The sequence below is a fragment of the Puma concolor genome, chromosome B2 (assembly GCF_028749965.1).
Source record: "Puma concolor isolate L17-30 chromosome B2, mPumCon1.1.hap2, whole genome shotgun sequence".
Classification (NCBI taxonomy): domain Eukaryota; kingdom Metazoa; phylum Chordata; class Mammalia; order Carnivora; family Felidae; genus Puma; species Puma concolor.
Window position 1 is genome coordinate 104,205,856 of NC_141671.1, and position 22,862 is coordinate 104,228,717.

The window sequence follows — 22,862 nt, forward strand, 5'->3', positions numbered from 1 at the left end:
TGTGTTATTTGGATTTCTAAAGCTTTGAGTTTTCTAAGCTCTGCCCAAACTACCAGGCACACACAAAGAAGAAGGTTGTGTGACAAATAATATTGCTTTTGGTTCTTTTATAAATATCTATGAAGGGACTGCTTTATAACAAAACACAAAAAGGCTTACCTTTTAACCGTAAAAATGTCAAATAGGCTTATAAATAAGGATGACAAGCTTATCTACTAAGACCTTAAATTGTGAAGGATACAATAATATTCAAATATTTCAAACATTTTGTTCAGAAATTAAGCTTTAGAAAGTGTGGCATCTTTGAAAACTGTTGTTGGTAATATATTTTAAAATAGCTCTAATTTTAGGGGTGCCTGAGTGGCTCAGTCGGTTGAGTGTCCGACTTCGGCTCAGAAGTCGCTTCAACTTGTAGGTGACTGTCTTCATGTATGTATCCTCTCATGACAGAGAACAGAGAGAGGAAGTAAGATCTCTTATACAGGGCACTAATTCCATTCATGAGGGCTCCTTTCTCATGACCCAATCACCTTCCAAAGGTTCCCACCTCCTAACACCTTCATTTTGCAGACTAGAATTTCCACGTATAAATTTGGGGGAATACAAACATTCAGTTCATAACACCCTACGTTATTTTTACTTTATTTAAACGACTTTAAAAAGTGGCCTAAAACCCCTAAGGGCCCAGCATCACCTAGATTTGCCAGACCTGCTTAGAGAACCTCATCTAACCTTGTCACCTCAGAAAGCTTGCCGAGAAAGCTGAAAAGTTAGCCCTCTTCATTTTGTCACCTTTATGTCCTCTTGTGCCTGTTTGTTCCTCCAGAGAGAGACGTTGTCGAGACCTTGGCATTGGCCTCTCCAGCCTGCCTCTCCCAGAGGTCACGTTGTACTGTGAGGGGTCGCTAACAATTCTGCTGCTTGAGTCAACACAGGTGATGACCTCACCGGATCCAGTGCTGACACCCCTTTAATTCCTTATGAGCATGAGAGCCTCAGGAGAGGCTGGGATTCAGGACACTTATGCAGCTAAATGATGAGCCACTTAGCTTTCTTTGCCATGGCATCCTTTTTTAAATTTTTTTTTTTTTTAACGTTTATTTAATTTTTTGGGACAGAGAGAGACAGAGCATGAACGGGGGAGGGGCAGAGAGAGAGGGAGACACAGAATCAGAAACAGGCTCCAGGCTCTGAGCCATCAGCCCAGAGCCCGACGCGAGGCTCGAACTCACGGACCGCGAGATCGTGACCTGGCTGAAGTCGGACGCTTAACCGACTGTGCCACCCAGGCGCCCCTGCCATGGCATCCTTTATACTGCCTCCCTCAGGGCCATAGGTATACATTGAAGACCTCTGCATCATACTACATGCCCAGGGGGTGACTGCCTCCATAGACCAGAGGTGGTAACAACCAGGGCTCCATGGGAAGGGCTTTTTTTTTTTTTCCACATAAACACAATTTTTAAAAAATTTCTTAACTCTGTATTCTTCCCAATTTTTGAGAATTTTCTATTGATTTATCTTCCTTTGTTTTTGAAAAACAATGGAGAAGGTGGTTTCCAATATTTATAAATATTGGTCCCCAGATACCTAATGGGGATTTTAAAGATAACTGTTCAGTCGATTTAATAATGCCCATGAGGAAGTGACCAGAAGCGACCTGACGCTAGAGAAGGAGTGTCTCCAAATTTCTGTTTCTAACTTGTCACTTTCCAAACTCCTAGGAGATGTGGAGATTAGAGCCATAACAATATAGAAACAGGAAAAAAGTTCATTTGGGTCACAGACTAATCAGATCGGTTTCCAAGTGAGGTGGGATATTACCACCACATTTTTCAAATACTCATTGGCTTTTTGTACCTGAGGAATAGTTTTGTTTGTTTGTTTGTTTGTTTGTTTCCGGTTTCCAACAGGCTCAAAGTGAACAGTCATGGGCTTTCATATTTTCTCATTCAGCCTATTTGGCACGCCTCTTAAAGTACAAGTATCCTCCAAGGTTTGACAGTCCACCTCGACTTCTCTTTGGCATCAATAACCATACTACAAGAGGTTTGGTTTCCCTTACCCTTTCAATGACTTTATTTCCAATTTCCCTTTGCTTAATCATTTTACCCACCTCTGGCTATCTGTGCTACTGGACCACACCCTAACCTAGCTGTAGAATGTTATCTACAAGTTACACTGTCATTCACAGACTCATGATCTAATTACACCAGTTTGCATATTATGATTACTCAGCATCTGGTAAGAAGTGTCTAGAACACATTATAAACCACCAAGAGACAAGATCCTTACCCCGAAGAGTTTGCAATCTAGGTATCTAGGTCAGACAAGAACTAGAGTGGCTAATTTGAAGCATAGCAGATTTGCAGAATGTCTAAGAGATTAATATTAGAACGCTGTGAAAAAGAGATCACTGAACATGTAAATTGCAGCTACCTTTTCGGTGAGTGATATAAAAGCAAAGCATAAAGAGTATATGAAAAACATTCCCCAAAGTCAACACAAGTGTAAAAAGTAAGAAATGAAATAGCTCAAGCTGAATTTCAGACTGTGCAGAGGCTGAATGAGAACAAAATCACAGACTTAATTTCGAAAAAGAAGTGAGTTACAGAAGCCTATCATGGAGAAGTCACAGGGTTTTATCTGTGGGGGGGAAAGGGTATGCTTGACACAGGGTTTTAGATAGCCGTCAATGCAACAGTTTAGAAGTTGAAAACTCATAGCTCAAAAAGAGATAAAAGCGTATCTTTTGTAGCATATCTCATTGCTACATATCTCATTGTAGCATAATATAATCTCATTGTAGCATAATATATCTCATCGTAGCATAATATAACTTTAGGTAACTTTTAATTGTTCAGATTTCATAGATTGTGGTATATATCTAATGTGGTAAATAAACAAGGAAACGTTAATGAAATCAAAGTCACCATAAAATTTTATGGTTATATGCTACGAATTGTGCACAATTTCTTGGTAATGAAAAGACACTTCCTCATTAGGATTCTTTTCGAAAACGATTTTAGAATTGTTTTACATTAGATACAACATATTTTACTTAGAAATTCAGTTCAGCTGCTTTTCCCCTTTTTGTTTTACAGATGAGACTTGCAGACTTTGGCACTTGGTTTCTTTCTTTTTAATTTCAATTATCCCACACTGAAGTTGGCAGGAAAACCAAGTCTATGGTTTATAAACACAGATAAAGTGCCATACAGTAAATAACACACTATGTGAACACCCAACAATTTACTGCTAAAATCCAGGGTAAGCATGTGGAAAGCTGGCGTGGGCTCCATGATGGCGCTCTCCTGAAACAAAAAAAAAAAAGAGTTGCTTAGCTCTGTGTATTTAAGGTGGGGCCGCAGGGGTGTGGGTCAGGTGGGATTCTGACCCTCCCCTGGGCTGGGAAACTTACTCATCAGTCGTCTGCCTCTCCCCCAGCACAAAGTCTAAATCGAGCTGTTCTTGGATTTGTCACAGGGAAGATTTTCTCGGTTTGCCTTTGGCAATGATGGCTGTTGTGCTCCCAGCTGCTCCGTCTGTGATTCCCAAAGGAGAAAGTCACCTTTTCCTAGCCTCTTCCCTATGAAGTGAGGAGTAAATTTCCCGACAAGTCTCCTCTGGCCACTGCAGACAGCTGCCAAGGACACAGAGAGCAGCTGTCCCCAGGGTGCCTCAGGAACCAGTGCTCTGGCTCTTCCCGGTGGGAGAGTCTCAGAATTGATCCTTACACCTACAGGGGAGCTGAACACTTATCTAATATCTAAGATCGTCTAATAGAAAGGAGATCTGAAAGATGGCAGTTACGGGGCTGAATGATGTGCCCTCACTCCACCCCAGAATTCCTATGTTGAAGTCCTAATCCTCAGAACTTTGGAGTGTGACCTTATATGGAGATAAGGCCTTTACAGAGGTAATGGAGCTAAGTGAGGTCCCTGGGGTGAGGCCTAATCCAGTGTGACTTCTGTCCTTATAAAGAGGGAAAGTTTGAGCACAGAGACGTGCGTAGAGGGCAGAGGACATGAAGACACACAGGGAGAAGACAGAGGCCTGGAATGCACCCTTCCCTCACAGCCCTCAGAGGGAGCCAGCCCTGCTGTCACCTTGATTTCAGACTTCCGGCTCCCAAAACTGTGAGAAAATAAATCTCCATGGCTTCCGGTGCTCAGTCTGTGGCACGTTATGGCAACAGCCTTAGCCAGCTAATACGACCACTGCATAAGAGAGGGCCTAATAGAACCCTCTGGATTCTAGCTGAAGAACTGGAGGCAGGATAGAAAAAAGAGCGGTCACACAGTCTGTCAGCATCACTGCCTGGAACCTGTTTCCTGGTGCCCAATTCATTGTGCCTTCACCTGCCCGGGTGAACAACCCCACCAGCAGGAGGCGCTGATGGTCACTTCCAATGGAATAGCGGAGGTCGTACTGAAGGACCCACATTCCCTCGGCAACTCTGCACCCTGATGGGGGCCAAGTGTGGCAGCCCCAGGTCTCATCTACAAGATGGACCCTCTGGGCTCTGAGCACTTCATTCACCATCATAGAGTGACGCACCAGTAGTTAAGGCCCTTTGGTACGAATCCCGATATGCTGTGGCTATGGGGGAGGCTTTAAAAATAAATGCGTGTATGGTTTATTTTCACACGCCTGTTTCAGACGCCCCAACTGTAGGGCCGAGGACTAAGCTTCTACCCCTGTAATGTAAGCAATCTTCTTCCACCCTTAGCAACTCAGTGTGGGAAGCTATAGAGGAATTAGCTTATTCCGGGGATCTTGGGAATGAATGGCCCAAAAGGAAAAACTGCCCACTGGGTGTCCAGATTTCCCATCCGACACCTGTCTGTAAGGTGGGCAGGTAAGAGGTCTCTAAGAAGTCAAGCACCCAACACAATTCCAAGGCAAATAAGAACAGCACCTTTGTGTGTCTGCTTCCCTGCCACGTGCTGTATTTAGTAGATTTTGTTTTCTCTAATTCATTAGGAAGAAATTTCTCAGGAGTGGCAGGTTTTAACTGGGAAGCAAGAAAAGTTTTCGTGTGCTTACCATCTATCTCTTTCTAGAAAAGAAATCTTTAGGGGCCCCTGGGTGGCTCAGTCGGTTGAGCATCCAACTTCGGCTCAAGTCCTGATCTCATGGTTCATGGGTTCGAGCCCCACGTCGGGCTCTGTGCTGACAGCTCAGAGTCTGGAGCCTGCTTCGGATTCTGTGACTGCCTCTCTCTCTCTGCCCCTCGCCTGCTCACATTCTGCCTCTGTCTCTCTCAGAAATAAATAAAAATTAAAAAAGAAAAGAAGTCCTTAGCTGGGGTTTGAATTCAGGAGGTACACAGGGGCACCTGGGTGGTTCAGTCAGGTAAGCGTCCGACTTCGACTCAGGTCATTTTCTTCTATTTTACATGGAAATAAACCAATCGTTAGCAATACCAGTAATAGAAAGAGATATCATTAATAGAAGCATAGATACATCCGTTGTTAAAGACATCAGAATTTCATTTATGCTCATCACTGCTTTGAAACTTTGTTAGTTATTACAGATACTACTAAGCATTATTATTTTGTATATTCATTTTGAAAGGCATGTATTACATTTTTTCCTTGATGATTGCATTTCAATATAATTTTTCTCAGTAATCCTATGTGTTTTATTTATTCAGTTCAAAACATTATTCTAAAAGAGGATCCATAGCTTTACCAGACTCCCAGTGGGGTGCATAGAACACAAAGGGTTAGGAAACCCCACTGGGCCAGCAAAGACAGTCACTGGGGAAAATCTCAGCTGCCCGGCTGCCCATGACTGCGAATGTTCCAGCACGTTATTTACAATCAATAAAGAACAGAAAGATCTACAGTCTACTAAAGAATGATGGAAACCGGATTTTTAAAATTCAGATAACGGCAATTTATTCCCAGGGATTTGACTTCAGGTGGTCTTAGGTGCAGTTTGCTTATTTTCTAAAGAGATTTTGAAGCAGGTGGTCAAAGGCCCACACTTTGAAAAACAAGGATGTTGATGTTCTGCTAGCCTAACCATCTTAGGTAAATACTTAATATTTTTCCTGTAGTGATTATTTCTTTTTCATCCCTGGTTTCGAAATACATGATTAAATAATGTGTCCCCCTCACCGCCACCAAAGTCACTTTTTACTTTACTTTTGGCAGCAAAAATAATGTTTTTATTTATTTTTAATGTTTATTTATTTTTGAGAGAGAGAGAGAGAGAAAGAGAGACAGAGCGTGAGCAGGGGAGGGGCAGAGAGAGAGGGAGACAGAATCTGAAGCAGGCTCCAGGCTCTGATCTGTCAGCACAGCCCGATTCGGAGCTCCAACTCACAGATGGCGAGGTCATGACCTGAGCCTAAGCCGGATGCTTCACCAACTGAGCCACCCAGGCTCCCCAGCAGCAAAAATAATTTTAAAAGTACTTTTACAAGTAACACAGTTTAGAATAGCATTTATGAGGGACGCCTGGGTGGCTCAGTTGGTTGAGCGTCCAGCTTCGGCTCAGATCATGATCTCACAGTTGGTGAGTTCGAGACCCATGTTGGGCTCTGTGCTCGCAGCTCAGAGCCTGGAGCCTGCTTCAGATTCTATGTCTCCCTCTTTCTCTGCCCCATCCCCACTCACGCTCTGTCTCTCTCTCTCTTAAAAATAAATAAAACATTTTAAAAAAAAATTTTTTTAAGGAAAAATAGAATAACATTTACACTTCAGCGCTTTTTAAAGATAGAGGCAAACAATGCCTAAAAGGGTGAGGGAGCAATTTAGAAAATAGTCCATAGGTTTGGGGAACGAAAGAGGATTTATACCTTTCTTGAGTATCAGGTCTTTTGCTGCTGTGAAAGATGAAGGCAACAAAGGCTACACTTGCAGGTTTGTTCCGTTCCTTGAAAGTTTGCTCTTGCAAATACCTCTACCTTTCTTGAGTTGCATGATTCATCTTGTGTCCACATGGACAGCTGACTGCCATTTGGCCAAGAAGTTGATACAATTTGCAAAGCAATAATTGACATCTCTCCTGGAGAGGCGCACAGCCCTTCAGTGAACTGGGCTTCAGTTAGCAGCCCTGTAAACTGGGCTTCAAGTGTCCCGAGTAAACAGACTCATTACAATAGTGGGGGGAGAGGGAGGGAGGAGGTGGGTTTGCGCTGGGGTGTGGAGCAAGCGTGGTTTCCTCAAAGCTACTAAGGAGCTCTGAAGGCGTCCTACCTCAGCAGCTACTACAGTGTGAAATATCAGAAATTACAAACTAAACTTAAAAAAAAAAAAAAAGATATAGCATGTGTCTTTTTACCTTGGTCTGTTTTTAATTGCATATCATTATATCTGGGACAAAAGTTCATCCAGTTGGTAAGAAATTTAAACTGTAAAAATTTCTCCCAACTGACCTGATTGGTAGCTGTAGTCTAGAACTTGTTGGAGCCTCCCTTGTGTTAAAGAACCACTCTTTCTTCCCGGATTGAAAGCCACTGGAGGGCAGGAACAATAACACCTCAGGGCCAGCTTGGCTCAGACTTTGCCCAATACACCTGTCTGTAACAAAAGTTACAGATTTTTCCACAGCTGGTACTTGGGAGCAGCGATGCAAAGATCTCGCTTGGAATCTGTCTTTCCAGCTCAGTGCCTTGACCTACCAGGAAGACTGGGGCCTGGGTCAAAGTCCTGGCTGTGCCACTTACCAACCATATGACATAACACTGGGCCAGCAAGTTACTGGATATTTCCAAACTTCAATTTCCTGTGCTGTGTAAAGGAGATAATGAAGGCATTTTCCTCTCAGATTTGTTGTAGGAATTAGAGGAGATGATGCATGTTAAGCACTTAAGACAGCATCTGGGAAGTGCTCAGGAATTGTTACCTATTATTATTTTCAACCAAAAACTTGGGCAAAGCGTAAAAACTATGCTACTGTGAATTCTTGAAACAAGGAAGCCTCGGATAATGGTTGTCAATGGCAATCAACAATTTGAGTAATAGAACCACATGATAGAGCAGCTGTTAGCCAGAGCCACTCAGAATCATCCAGAGACTTTCCTCAACACTCTAATAAGACAGAGTTATTGTGAAACTATGAGAAACTCTCACCTTTTGAACACTTCTCTCTTTGTGGTAATGACCCTGAAGCAGTGTTTCCGGGAAGATGGTGCTGAGGGAGTCTTGGATCTAGAACTCCCGGGAACCGCAAGGCACCTGGCTGCTGATGGAAGTCTCTTAAGACCAGTTAATGCTTTGCTGCTCACTTACAGAAGGGTCCATGTCATTGAGTCTTTTCAACTGACTTTTTTATATTCCATAGATTAATTTTATTTTCAGATTCATATTTTGAGCAAGTGTGAAGTCACAGAATTCCTCTGTAAAAAAAAAATATTAAAACTCTCTGCTCAATGGACATTTAAAAATGGTTAAAATGGCAAACAGTATGCCATATATAACTTACCATAATTTTTAAAAATTAATGATAGAGCATACCAAAACTCAAATACACTTTAAATGGGAGTATCGTATGGAATTATATCTCCATAAAGCTGTTTTTAAACATCTTTATTCACAGTAGGGAAATTTTCCCAACCTTTTTTGTGGGAAAGGAGCCCCAACAAATATCTTTGTTCTTAGTAGATACAGCTCATAACTAATGTTCTTTGTCTGTGTTTTTAGCCCGAGCAGAGCTTTTGGTCACTTGGGATCCAGGGGTTTTCCTTAGAAAATACTGATTTGGGTATCCCAAGAAGAAGAATAAGAAAGAGGAAAAGGAGACACTAAAAATAAATATATATTTACATGGTGTTTCTTTCTGTCTAGCTCAGTAATCCTATTTCTTGAGGAAATAGCAGAATAACCCAATTTTGCTGTTATTGTTCTCCAATATCCTGTTTCCCCGAAATCGTGCTTTCCCTTCCATGAAATAATAAGATCCTTCCCTTGGATGCCTCTGGGGAGGACAAAGCAGTGGCATCATCTCCCCATTCCTGCTGCCCTTTCCTCAGTCAGGTTGGTTCTCATCGTCTACTTTCAACAAAGTCACACTGAAGTGTGAGGGGTTGATAGAGCTACAGCAGGTCAACATTCCTAGAGATGGTTCTATTAGAAAAAGATTAGCTCACGGGGCACCCGGGCGGCTGTGTCCGTTAAGCGTCTGACTTCAACTCAAGTCACGATCTCACGGTTTGTGGGTTCGAGCCCCTCATTGGGCTCTGTGCTGGTGGTGTGCAGACTGCTTCAGATTCTCTGTCTCTCCCTCTTTCTCTCTGCCCCTTCCCTGCTTGCACGCACTCTCTCGCTCTCTCAAAATGAATGAATAAACTTAAACAAACAAACAAACAAAGAAACGTTTAGCTCATTAACTAAGAAGGGTGAATCTCTGGGGGTTGTACATATCCAAGGTAATTCTGGTCCAGTGGGCTTTTCCATCCATCTCAAATGCAACCACAGTCTACCGTGTCATGCCTGAGGCCGTCACCATCTATCTTTGACTTGCAGTGACAATCCTCCCTTCTGAGTAGATGAGTGGATGCCAATTAGATGAATGATATTAGTTGGCTTTGTCTTTAAACTCAGCCTGCTTGGCCTGAAGAAGGTCATTTAGAAAATTCCTTTCACTGAAGAAACAACAAAGCCATCTGCAAAGCATGTATCCATGCCCTTCAGTGTTTACAAAGCAGGGGTAGGAGATTAACAGTTTTTAAAATTCACTGCACTTTAAAAAAGCCATTCTAGGGGCGCCTGGGTGGCGCAGTCGGTTAAGCGTCCGACTTCAGCCATGTCACGATCTCGCGGTCCGTGAGTTCGAGCCCCGCGTCGGGCTCTGGGCTGATGGCTCAGAGCCTGGAGCCTGTTTCCGATTCTGTGTCTCCCTCTCTCTCTGCCCCTCCCCCGTTCATGCTCTGTCTCTCTCTGTCCCAAAAAAAAATAAAAATAAACGTGGAAAAAAAAAAAAAACATTTAAAAATAAATAAATAAATAAATAAAAATAAAAAAAAAAGCCATTCTAGTATTTTAAAAAAGATTCATCTACAGTCAACTGGTCAACTAATGGCAAACAAAGCTGGAGATGGAAACTTCTCCATTACTCAAGTCCTCAAATCACTACCCGGGCTTTAATTTCCTTATCTGTCTGTAATGGCTCAGAAGCCCAAAGAGGGATTATATGACCCTCGAGGTCCCTCCTAGGTCTAGGCTGCAATTTTACTGCAGAGAAACTCTGGTCAAGATAGCGACAAATTAGCCAACATTGCCTCTCCTAAGGGTGACTCAGGGTCATTCTGCTTTTGAATCTGGGGGTGTGTGGCCAACCATCCCTCTCCTGAATACACTAGTAGATATACAAATGCACAGGTGAAAGTCTATGATCATCATAGGAAAACATCCAATGAATGATTCAAAGGTGCAGAGTATAATAATGTCGTTGTCCTAGGGCACCTTCAGAACGTCTGTGCAGTAGGGATGACAATCTGGTAGTTACCCAAGAACGGGGATTACGGACAACATTTCTTTCCCCTAGCCTACCCCAGCAGCCAACTGGGCATCCTTCGGTTGCATCAGAACAGGATCCACATTCTTTATTTTCGGCTTCAGTAAGTATAGGGCTTTGGAAGCAGCCCAGCCTTGTTCTTGTTTAGGTCAGGAACGCTACTTGAAAGAACCCAGTCCTCCCCCACCCATCACTTCCTTTACCCAAAAAGCTTTTGAGCTTTTGCACCTACTGTCTCCAACTCATCCTGTCTTCCTTAGGTTCTCTTCCAGCCCCCGCACAGCAACCATTGTACCTTGGGCCTCCTATTTTTCCCTTGTGAGGTGGTTACCACAGTTATCCTCATTTTACAGAGGAGGAAACTGAGGCACAGAGCCACTCTAGTGATAATGACTTGAAACAGGAGCGGAGAGGGGCGCCTGGGTGGCGCAGTCGGTTAAGCGTCCGACTTCAGCCAGGTCACGATCTCGCGGTCCGTGAGTTCGAGCCCCGCGTCGGGCTCTGGGCTGATGGCTCAGAGCTTGGAGCCTGTTTCGGATTCTGTGTCTCCCTCTCTCTCTGCCCCTCCCCCGTTCATGCTCTGTCTCTCTCTGTCCCAAAAATAAATAAAAAACGTTGAAAAAAAAATTAAAAAAAAAAAAGAAACAGGAGCGGAGATTTAGAAGTGGAAGAAAGACGAATGAGACTGTGAAAAGCAACAACTCCTTAAGGGAGCTGACCCAGGGGGCGAGAAAGGGGAAGGAAACTTTCTTCTCGCCTTTTCTCCACAATAGGCCCTGCTCTACCCAAAGATCCAGAACTCAGGATCCTTGAAACGCTTCAGTCAGTCAGTTAAGAAATCATGGAGCCCATGTTAAAAAGAGGATTAGGAAATCTACTGCTAATTCCACACTCTTTTGCATCATCTGGAGGTTTGAGACGCTGCTTTCGGCACACGTTTCATAGGAGACAGACCCCTTGCTACTCAGTTCGGTGCCTCCTGTTGTCCATATTTCCAGAGATGCGTAAAGCATAGCAGCCCTGGAGGACGTTTTCCCAAACAAACTCCCATGAAATGTAGATTTGCAAAATAGAGGAAAAAAACACCACACATCAGCCTGTGTACGAAACCAAAACTGTACCTGATCCGTGGCCCTTAGGTATTAAATTACCATGCATAACTTTTATTTATGAAATCCTGAGGATAATTCAAGTTGAGAAATAAACTAGCTTTTTCCTGTCATATCACCATTGTCTGAATGCTGACTTTGCTACTTGCAAACTGTGGAATCTGTGCTAGTTGCTTAAACTTTCTGAGCCTCCATTTTTTTTATATACACTCTGGGAATAATAACAGTATCTGGCCCTGGAGTGGGAAAATTAAAAAAGTAAAGACATATAACCTGCTAGGACAGCGCCTGGTCCATAGTCACAATCAAATATTGCTAGGAATACATCCCTTCTTTAATATACATTTATTTAGTATCTTATGTCTTGCAAGGACAGTGCTAAGGCAAGCCCTAAGAATCCATAAGTTCTTTTCTTATAAAACTGTCTACCTTGTTTGAAAAAATGTTTTTCAGATGAATTACAAAGTAAATAATGCTGTCAGATAACAGGAATTAGAAGTAGATAAGATAAGTGAGACCAAGGGAGGGAGAAGAGGGGGCCAACGTGAAGGCAGGAAAGCTTCTTTGCTGAAGGGTCACATACTTGCTTAGGGTGGGTCACCTTTCTGGCCCTGGACTTCCCTGCAGCCAACAGGAAGCTGCAAAGTTGAACAAGAGAAGATTTCCGACCTCAGGGAGCTCTGAGTCTAGTTGAGGAAACAGATGTGTAAACAAACAATTACAGTGCAATGTGATGAATGCAAAAATGGAAGTTCTCTGGCAGGCTTTGCAGAGGAAGTGATATTCCGAGAGCGGTTTTAAAGGATGGAAAGGGTTGTAGAGAACAACCAGGAAAGGGAACAGCACATACCAGGGCTTGGAGCTCCGAAGAGCCTTGGAAAATGTGGGAATAACGTGTGCCAGAGTCTCATCGGAATAGTTGTAGAAGGCATCCAGGTGTGCAATAAACTTTTTTCCAGTGGAATAATGAAGGGGTTCCTGATTAGTGTTCCCCGTGGCAGCAAGAACAGTAAACGTGGCTTCAAAGAAATCAGAATGAAGTTAGGAAATCAAGCAGAATGCCAAGAAAGAAAAGAAAAGGAAACTAAAACTCCACCTCTGGTACTATTTGTCCATTGCAATTTGGATTTCCTCCGGAACCTTTTGGGAAGGAGAGAACTCTATGCTCGGATATAAATATTGACCCACCCACTGTCACCTAAGAACAGCATCTGAAACAGTCAATTAACACGGTAGGATCTTGAAACTGTTTCAGATCATTAGAAATTATAAAATCACATGCTCTATTTTAATTAAAAAGAAGCGTAAGTCATTTTTCAAAGAGCTAAGTAGTGATAAAGTTGAGAGGAGACCAGAGTTTTTCTTACTTTCATTTTTGAGTCTTTTTCTACTTGACCATTTGGACTGTCCCAATTCGTTGGCAGAGTTTTGAGATCTGACACAATGTATTTCTTCAAAAATGAAGGAATAACACAGGGCAGAAAACAGGAGAGAGTAGCTTCAAATCAGAGAAACGGATTTAAATTCCAATAGTCAAAAATATTGTTGCAATATGCGAGAGGTTATTAAATACATATAGACGAATTCTATAGAAGGGCTGTATATTTGAAAGTAGAGAAAACTTTGACTATATGCATTACAATTTTGTTTTCAAAATTCTTCTAGCTTGACATAAACATATCCTCATATCTGCAGGTGCCCAATTTGAAAATAACTTGTTTTCAAATGACTGAAACTTGATAGAAGTTTTATTTTTGCACGTTGCATTGCTTTGACCCCACTGGCTTAAGTGTCTTCCCAGAAATCCTTTATCTTCTTGGCTGATAATCTTTTAATTTTTTTAATTTATGTTTATTTATTTTTGAGAGAGAGAGAGGGAGGGAGGGAGCGGGGGAGGGGCAGAGAGAGAGGAAGACACAGAATCTGAAGCCGGCTCCAGGCTCTGAGCTGCCAGCACAGAGGCTGATGCAGGGCTCGAACTCACGAACCAGTCCGTGAGATCATGACCTGACCCGAAGTCTGACGCCCAACTGACTGAGCCACCCGTTGGCGCCCGTTGGCTGATGATCTTTAACAGTGAATCCTAACACGGTATCATGGGCTCTTTCCATCTGGTCCTCAATCACATGGCTGGTCATCTCTGAACATATGCTCAAGAGCATTGTGACAGTTCCAGATTCAAAGAAAATCTGTGTTGAAATTTTTTTAGTGAAGCAAAGATAAATAACTACTCTCCCATTGTACTCTCTTAGAAGCTCTGTTTACATTTTTGGGACTGTATTGTTTTGTTGCAAAAGGGATCACCTGCTTCTTCTTAAAAGCGTCCTGGATTTTCCTGGTGTGAATGATTCGCACGTACTCACTTCGGTGGCATGGCCAGCAATGTATATACTTCACCGTACCTGCCTCACTAGGGCCAGACCCTGCTTCCCAGACTAGCCTCTCGGTGGCCCAAAAGCCCTTGCTGTCCTGATGGCTGGCTGCCTAATTCCAGGACAGGGATCGCAGGGTCCATGGTGGTACTGCCTGCACCAACCCAGTATCTGACTGGAGGAGCACTCGGTGACAACCTGCTGAACAAGCCGAAACATAAATGGCCAGGACCAGGGCGGCACAGACAATCTGGGATGTCTATCTCCAGCAGCTCCCAACTTCCCGCTCAGTCTTTTGGAGTGTTCTTTCCCTCCCCTGAGATGTCACTTACATGCTGCCCAGTACCCGTTCAAAGCCTCCACTTTTTTACTCTTCACTCATACAGTTGTCCAACACTACACATTATTATCAGCATTCTTACATACACTACTTTAGAGTTCTAGAAGGTCCTTTCTGGGGGGAGCCTGGGTGGCTCAGAGGGTTGAGCATCTGCCTCTTGGTTTCGACCCAGGTCACGATCCCAGGTTTGTGGGATCGGGCCCCGCACCGGGGATTCTCTCTCTCCTCTCCCTCTGCCCCTCTCCCTCTCGCGCGTGCTCTCTCTCTAAAATAAAAAAGAAAAAGAAAAAAGAAAAAGAAGGTCCTGTCTGTTATCTTTTTAGATCCCAAGACAATGATTGTTACCAAAACATACACACAAAGAAGGTGAGAGCAAGAAGACTGACAGGTATTATGTGTCATTCCCATCCCCCAAGACCCTTGGCCATACCTCTCATTGTCCCCACTCTACACAAGTAGCTCTCATTCCACACCCTTCTTTCACATCGAAATACCCAGAGCTTATCTAAGACAGTCAGGAGGCTCTTACAGGGAGGTAAAGCTTAGTTTCCAATCCAATCTCTACCCACAGACCAAATTGGTCAACCTCCCTGAACCTCGGTGGTCTTGTCTGTAAACTGGGTTCATATATAATCTCCCTTTACAGTGAACATGTATTTGTTTATCATCTGTGAAGTTAAAAACCCTTTGAAACAAACATAAATAAATGAGGGCTAGGTGGAGAATCAGGCCCCTAATGTGTGCTCTCCTTCTCTGAGCAGTGTGGTCACCTAATTAGCAAGGCTGATACGTTTCACTACATTTTTTGTAAAAAGATACCCATAAGGGGAGCCTGGGTGGTTCATTCGGTGAGACGGCTGACTCTTGATTTTGGCTCAGGTCACGATCTCACGGTTTGTGAGTTCGAGCCCCTCGTCAGGCTCTGTGCGGACCGTGAGCCTGCTTAGGATTCTCTCTCTTCCTCTCTCTCTGCCTCTCCCCTGCTCACTCACTCTCTCTCTCAAAATTAATAAATAAACCTAAAAAGGGGCACCTGGGTGGCTCCGTCTGTTAAGTGTCTGACTGGCTCAGGCCATGATCTCATGGTCTGTGAGTCTGGGGCCCGCGTTGGGCTCTGGGCTGACAGCTCGGAGACTGGAGCCTGCTTCGGATTCTGTGTCTCCCTCTTTCTCTCTGTTCCTTCTGCACTCACGGTTCATCTCTTCTCCCTCAAAAATAAAGAAACATTAAAAAAAAAACTTTTTTAACAAATAAAAACAAAGATGGCCATAACTTTGTGATTTTCTAGCTGGTGGAAGGTGTAAGAAATAGACTCACCAGCACTCCCTCTTATCCTGCCCTCTCTGGGGTGAGGGCTGAGTGTCTAGGTCCCCACAGACACACTCCCCCGCATGTGGTGAGGCACTGGGGTAGAACTGACCTTGGGCAAAACAGGCACAACAGCAAGTAGGGTATGTTTGCTTTGCTCTTTCACTTCCCTCTCTGAATACTTTCCCACATTCGGGTTTTTCCTCACCACCCACCCAGTCCACTTTTCTAGATCCTGTATTTTAACTTTCTCCTCTCAAAGTAACGATTATAGTTTTGTTTTTAAGGCTAACGTTTCCATTACATTAAATGTCCCATGTTGCAAAATATATATATATATATATACATATACATATACATATACATATATGTATACATATACATATATATGTATATATGTATACATATATGTATATACACACATGTGTATATACATATGTATATACACATATACATATATGTATACACATACATACATATGTATATGTATACATATATGTATGTGTGTGTGTGTGTGTGTGTGTGTGTATATATTCTTGGCCACAAATACTTTTTATAGCTAATGATGATAGTTACAGAGCTTCAAGACTCATTCTCTTTCAGAAGGATGCATCCCCATATACTTCAAGAATGGACACCTAGCTTTTATTTATCACAGATAATTATCCTGGTCTCTCTACACTGGGACGGCAATCAGGAAGTCCCGTTCTGCTACGTCCTGGGGCCAGGAATTTTATTGATTCTTCCATGGTGTTCTGCCTTCCCTTAAACCACGAGGACACCCATCTTGCACAAGAACGCAGAGATATGTAGACAAACATGTGAGTGAGCATTCATACACGACACACGTGCATGCAAACGTATACACACATGCACTAACTTTGAAAGATATATCCCCGAAGGTCGACAAGTTGGAAAAGGGAAAGTATGTGTTTCCATTTGGTTGTTTTTCAGTGACCACCCACTGAACCGTAGCTTTGACTCACAATATGTTATCTAAATTTTATACGTGTAAATATTTTTTTTAGACACAAGACCTGGAAAGGAGAACCTATCCAGATCCAAGAAGAGTTGGATCGTTTTTTGTGGTTTCTAAATGTGGAAGAATTGACTCCAAGTTAGTGAACTGTCTAAATCTAAATGCTGTCCAAGATGGCAGCCACTAACCATATGTGGCTACTGACCCCTTGTCTGACTTAAATGCAGTATAAAATACACACTGTAATAAAATATATTACTCTTTACATAAGTTTATTTATTTCTTTGTCTTGAGAGAGAGTGGGAGAGGGGCAGAGAGAAAGGGAAAGAGAGAATCCCAAACAGGTGCCACGGTGTCAGAACAGAGCCCAATACGGGGCTTGATCCCATGAACCGTGAGATCGTGACCTGAGCTGAAACCGAGAGCCAGACGCTTAACTGACTGAGACACCCAGGCGCCCCAATAAAATACACTAGTAAGTTGACTTTACTTATTTATTTTTCCTTCTTAATGTATATGCGGCTTATACACGTAGGTCGCATTTTGTATCTATCAGACAGCACTAGTCTTGATGTTAATTAAGTTGTGAAAAAGGAATGTTTTCTTATTCTAGAGTATAGGGGACTAGATGAGCAGAGATCTCCAGCGGCATGTAAGCCCTGACATATCATATATTTACTTGTTTATTATGTCATTCTCTTCTGCTACCAGAAAATGAAGTTCATATAAATCAAAGTTTATGGATTGTTAACCCGCGCAGTGTGTGAAATAACTGAAAATTTAAAATGGATCTTCCATCCTCCATTATGACTTAAGCTCGGTAGGAAGGCCTTTTCTGCTTTGGCTCAAGCATGTGGATGTGTGCCCTGAGACAGTTGCATGAATGGTGTCATGTGGGGGTCTGACTACCGTCATTTTCAGAAATTTGGGAGAGCACTTTGGAGATTGGGATTCGGTTCTCATTTATATCTTCTCCACTATTCCTTTCCTTCCCTCCTTCCTTCCTGGTACTTAAGCCAAAAACCACCATTATTCATCACTCTTTTTCTCTTACTACTCTCCACTTCTATGCTATTGGATCTTCCTTCAGAATATTCCAAACTCTGCCCACTTCCTCCCACTCTGCCATTGCCACCTTGGCCCAAATCATCAGCATCTAAATAAACAGAAATCAGGGGCGCCTGGGTGGCGCAGTCGGTTAAGCGTCCGACTTCAGCCAGGTCACGATCTCGCGGTCCGTGAGTTCGAGCCCCGCGTCGGGCTCTGGGCTGATGGCTCAGAGCCTGGAGCCTGTTTCCGGTTCTGTGTCTCCCTCTCTCTCTGCCCCTCCCCTGTTCATGCTCTGTCTCTCTCTGTCCCAAAAATAAATAAACGTTGAAAAAAAAAATTAAAAAAAAATAAATAAATAAAAAATAAACAGAAATCAGATCGTGGTGCTCCTCTGTTTAAGACCACCCAACGTCTCCATGGCAGTACAAGTAAAAGCCAAAGTTCTTACAATGACTTTAAAGACTAATCCTACTCCCATCGCCCAATTCTCAAACCTCAGTGCCCTAATCCTCTCCCCCTGGCTCACTCTGATCAAACTTTACAAGTCTCCAAGTTGTTCTTCACACTCCAGCACACTCCTGCCTCAGGGCCTTTGCACCTCCTGATCCTGTTGCTTGGTATGCTCTCTCTGAAAATCTTTGCATGGCTTATTTCTTTGCTTCCTTCTAGTGTCTGTTTGAATGCCATAACTTCTTTGACCATCTATATAAAATACTATCCTTTTTTTCCTCATGTAATTAATTTTTCCATCAATCTTATCAGCATATGACATGTCACATACCTACTTATTCATTTATTTATCATCTCTTACCATTAGAACTTTAGCTCCAGGACAGTGAGGATTTTGCTTTGTTCATTGTTGTATCTCCAGTGCCTAGGCATGGCTTATATCTTAGGCGTTCCATAGATAATTGTTGAAAGAACTCATGAAATAAATATCGCAAAGCTTTGTAAATAAGTCCCAAATTTCAAACTTTCAGACATTCATAACCACCATTAGCAAAGTAAATGAGAAATTTCCCCAGAAATCTGGAGAACAAACCATTCTTATTAACATTCTCCCCCTGTCCTCCCCTCCACCACTGTTGATGATCTGATAAATTATTTCACAGAGAAACAATATTTATGATGATGTTTTAGGTTACAATTTATATATATAAATACAATTAATTATTACAATTAATTAATACAATTAACATATATACATAAATGTTCATTGTACTGTTAAAATCACATTTAGATGTTAGATCTCTGTGGGTTAGTTATAAAATTTAACACAGCTTGAACTTTCCAGCCTTAACTCATCTTGTTAACTGGACTTGGAGAACCAGTTAACCAGGTTCCAGGAAAATTTTATCCATTTTTCAAGGAAACATGTAAAGTACCCCATTCTCCATGAAATCTCCTCTGACCCTCCATCGAACAGTACATTTTCTCTATTCCGAAGCCCCAGATACTATTTAAAACACATGTTAACTGTGGGACTTACTTTATTTTGCCCTGTAATAGAGGTGTAGGACATGGACCTAGGTTTTTCTACCTCTATCTTTTGCAGGTAGTCTATAAACACCTCAGGAAGCCTCTCTTATTCCTCTTTATTCCCTGCATTGGCTAGCACAATTCTTTGAACATAATAGGCCCTCGGTTTATATTCGTTGTACAGTGTTTAGGCATAACAATATTTCTAGAGAAAAAGAAAAGCTTCATCAGTTTTTTTTAAACCACTTTGCAGCAAACTTTTAAAGCAAAAATCCTTTCTAAGTTAGAGTCCACACCATATAAACTGGCTGTGTTTTGGTGTTTACGTTGATCCTGTCGATTTGAAGTTCCCAACGGGGGTAAGAACTTTCTTCATCTCTACGATCAGCATCTCTTTTGAGCGCTTAGCTCCTCCAGCCATAGAGCCCCTTTAACCAGTTTATTTGTTTCCTTTCTCTCAGGAGATGTGTTTAGTGATTTAGAGATGTGTTTAGATATTTAGAGATGTGTTTAGCCTCACACGGTGTCTAGGGCTGAACTGAAATGTGTGCTTCAACATGGAAGAATGTTTTCAAATTGCCTTCCTTCCTTACCCATCCCCACCCTACCCAATACAATAAAGTAGATTTTTTTTTTTATTCCAAGGAGGGGAAAAAAGCAGCTCTAGAGAAAAAAGTGTTTCTTTGTTTTTGTTATTAGGACGACGTGGGGAAAAAAGTAACTGTCATCCCATCAAGGCCTTCATTTGTTAAAATTGTTCTGCAGATAGAAAATGTAAGGATTTTTTTTTTAAAGTACTTCCCCAGAATTGCTTTTGCTTACGAGAAAGTAAAAAATGATTCCCAGCCACCTCTCATCATCTTACCCATCCTTCAGCTTTCTAATTTCATCTCATCACAACCTTGAAGTGAAACAAGCTTATCTGAATGACATGTCTCACTGGAGAAAGTCTTTACAGACGGGATTTCAAAATTTGTCCTCCCACTGGATAAATGCTGGAAGAGTACTCTGGGGTCTTTCAGCTTAGCTGGGATCAATTTATCGGGCAAGTAATGAATCTCATTGTTATGCTGGCTTCCATGTCAGCAAAATAACAGATGTACAGTATAATGGAGAAGAAAAAAGTTGCTTTGGGATTGTTAGAGCAGGTGCTACATAAAAAAAAAAAAAAAAAATCACATGGAACTTTTCTCAAGTGCATTTGGAAACAGTTGGAAACTAGCCAGGAGGAACGGTCTCCCTCAATCCCTAGGACATCCAGTTGTGGGCTGGGATTAAGCCCCTGAACAGCTGAGTCAGGAGGACACTGACACCTTGTCACTTCTTCAAGCTCTTTATTCCCCCCTCACCCTCCAACAAAAGCACCAGAGATTACCCTCCCCCAACTAGACGTGCACGCACACACACACACACACACACACACACACACACACACAGGAGTCCAGCTGCCAGATATGGCTTTCAGAGAACACTAGACAACGTTGAGTCCAGGCAAGTTACCATGGTTCTTTGGCTATTATTACGTCCAGCACATCAGGGAATGGAAATAAATGTGCACATGTTTTAAAAGGCCCTTTGGAAAAGATCAGTGGGGCTGCGTGGGGGACACAATGGCAGGCTTTGTCGCAGAGAAAGGATTTGGCCTGGCAGGCAACAGCAGCCCTGCTGGACACAGGGTTTGTCTGCAAGCGCAGTGTGGGAAAACCATGTTCAGGTTTACAGAACATCCTCATTAGGAAAAGTAGGGCATTTAGCATAATTAAAAGTCATCCTGAAGACATCAGGTAAGAGCCTGCTGTTTGTAATTAATTGCTTCCGTGATCCTGTGACTTTAAAAGGGGTGCTGCTCACAGAAGTTCAGAATTATTCCAGAAATACAAATCATTCAGATGGGGGCAGAACAGAGAGGATGTGAAAGTCTGATAAAAGCAAAGGAGAAAAGGGAGAAGGAAAAGAATGGGTGAGGAAGAATTGAAAATTACGAACAGTCACCCATCTATAATTTGCTGAAATAATCCTGTTCTCTTTTCATACTCTGTGCCCGAACACCCTCACATCCAAAAGTACAACTCCCCACTGACCTGCATCCTGCCTTGATAGATAAATTATTTGGGGAAAAGATTCTCAGAGTCAAGGTTAACAGAAAACAGCTGGAAAATAAACCAGAGAGCCATATGTCATAGATTTCTCTAAGTAGATAGATTTTTTTTTAAACTCTATTTTGAAGAGTCACAGCAAGCAGGGTGAACCAAGGACTTTATATGGTCTCCACGCTCATGAAAATAAATACGGCAAAGACTCTATAATTGTGTTAGCAAACAGGGAGAGGACTGGACAACACAATAAATCTGATCTCAAATATTTTTTTCTTCCAAAATGGTAGAAACCCCAACTTGAATTATCTAAGTGATTACCATTCCCTGCTTTCTTTGTACATAGTTTATGTCTCCATAGATGAAGAAATGGCTACATTTTTTAGAAGGTTTATTTTTGAGAGAGAGAGAAAGACAGATTGCAAGTAGGGGAGGGGCAGACAGAGAGGGAGACACAGAATCAGAAGCAGGCTCCAGGCTCTGAGCTGCCAGCACAGAGCCCGATGCGCGGCTCGAACTCACAAACCGTGAGATCATGACCTGAGCCAAAGTCAGACGCTTTACCGGACTGAGCCACCAAGGTGCCCCAGAAATGGCTACATTTTAAAGAATACTTTTATTTAGACTTCAGAAACTGTAAAGTACATTGTAAAAAGTAGTATCTGCACATGAAAGAGAGTTTGATTATACTAAAGGTTAGAAAGGAAAAATACTGATTCTACTGCCTAAATCAAAAAGGGTTTTTTTTTTTTTTAGGTTGTATATTTTCTTATTATTTTCTCCCACTGTTTTGCACTATAAAAATTTGTATTCTGCTTTTCTCAATAGAGCAAATATCTCCCCGTGTCATAAGACTGTATCAGACATTCCATGCAATTTGCCTGAAAATTATACCTCCCTCTTTTCGGAAGCCACAAGAGTTTCTGCCAAGCTCATACTTCTTCGTGTGTGTGTGTGTGTGTGTGTGTGTGTGTGTGTGTGTAGCCAGGCTGTGTGACGTGTAGCCCTGTTACCATAGGCTGATTCAGAACCGGGGTTGACATTGTACTCTATGTAGACACTGTTCTATTAGGACTTGTCGAATCTGTCAGATTTTGTCACCGGTTATAGAAAATAAGAGCTGGGATTTGGTGGAGTGATGAAGAACCCAGAGTAAACCACAGAAAAGGTAATAAAGCAGGAATCATGAGGCAATAGCGATCGTGAGAGAGTGGAGAAGAAAGAAACCGTGGCTCACTGAGACCAAGCTGAGTTACTCTAACGTGTAAACCACTAATCAGGGCCAATAGTTACTTTCCAAACCTGGTCAAATAATTGAGTCAGGAGAGAAATGTGGTTTCCCCAGTAAGAAGAGTTAACATTTAAATCACCCTACTGTGGGGGCGCCTGGGTGGCTCAGTCGGTTAAGCGTCCGACTTCGGCTCATGTCATGATCTCGCGGTCCGTGAGTTCGAGCCCCGCGTCAGGCTCTGTGCTGACAGCTCAGAGCCTGGAGCCTGTTTCAGATTCTGTGTCTCCCTCTCTCTCTGACCCTCCCCCCATTCATGCTCTGTCTCTCTCTGTCTCAAAAATAAATAAACGTTAAAAAAAATTAAAAAATAAATAAATTGCCCTACTGTGCCTCAGACATTGTTCTTTGTTCTTTACATCTAACCATATCAA

General features: G+C 42.4%; 1 long non-coding RNA gene across 1 annotated transcript in view; it reads right to left on the minus strand.

The window, feature by feature from the left end:
- Positions 1–3,323: 3,323 nt before the first annotated feature.
- The window catches only part of LOC147581159 (uncharacterized), a 133,631-nt gene continuing 114,092 nt past the window's right edge, over positions 3,324–22,862 (minus strand). Inside the window, exons 5-10 of the long non-coding RNA XR_015251487.1 lie at positions 14,374–15,499; positions 12,430–12,598; positions 8,088–8,353; positions 7,682–7,745; positions 4,110–5,392; positions 3,324–3,643 (exon numbers count right to left, since the gene is read on the minus strand). This is a non-coding gene — a long non-coding RNA (uncharacterized LOC147581159). The remainder of the gene's footprint in view (positions 3,644–4,109; positions 5,393–7,681; positions 7,746–8,087; positions 8,354–12,429; positions 12,599–14,373; positions 15,500–22,862) is intronic.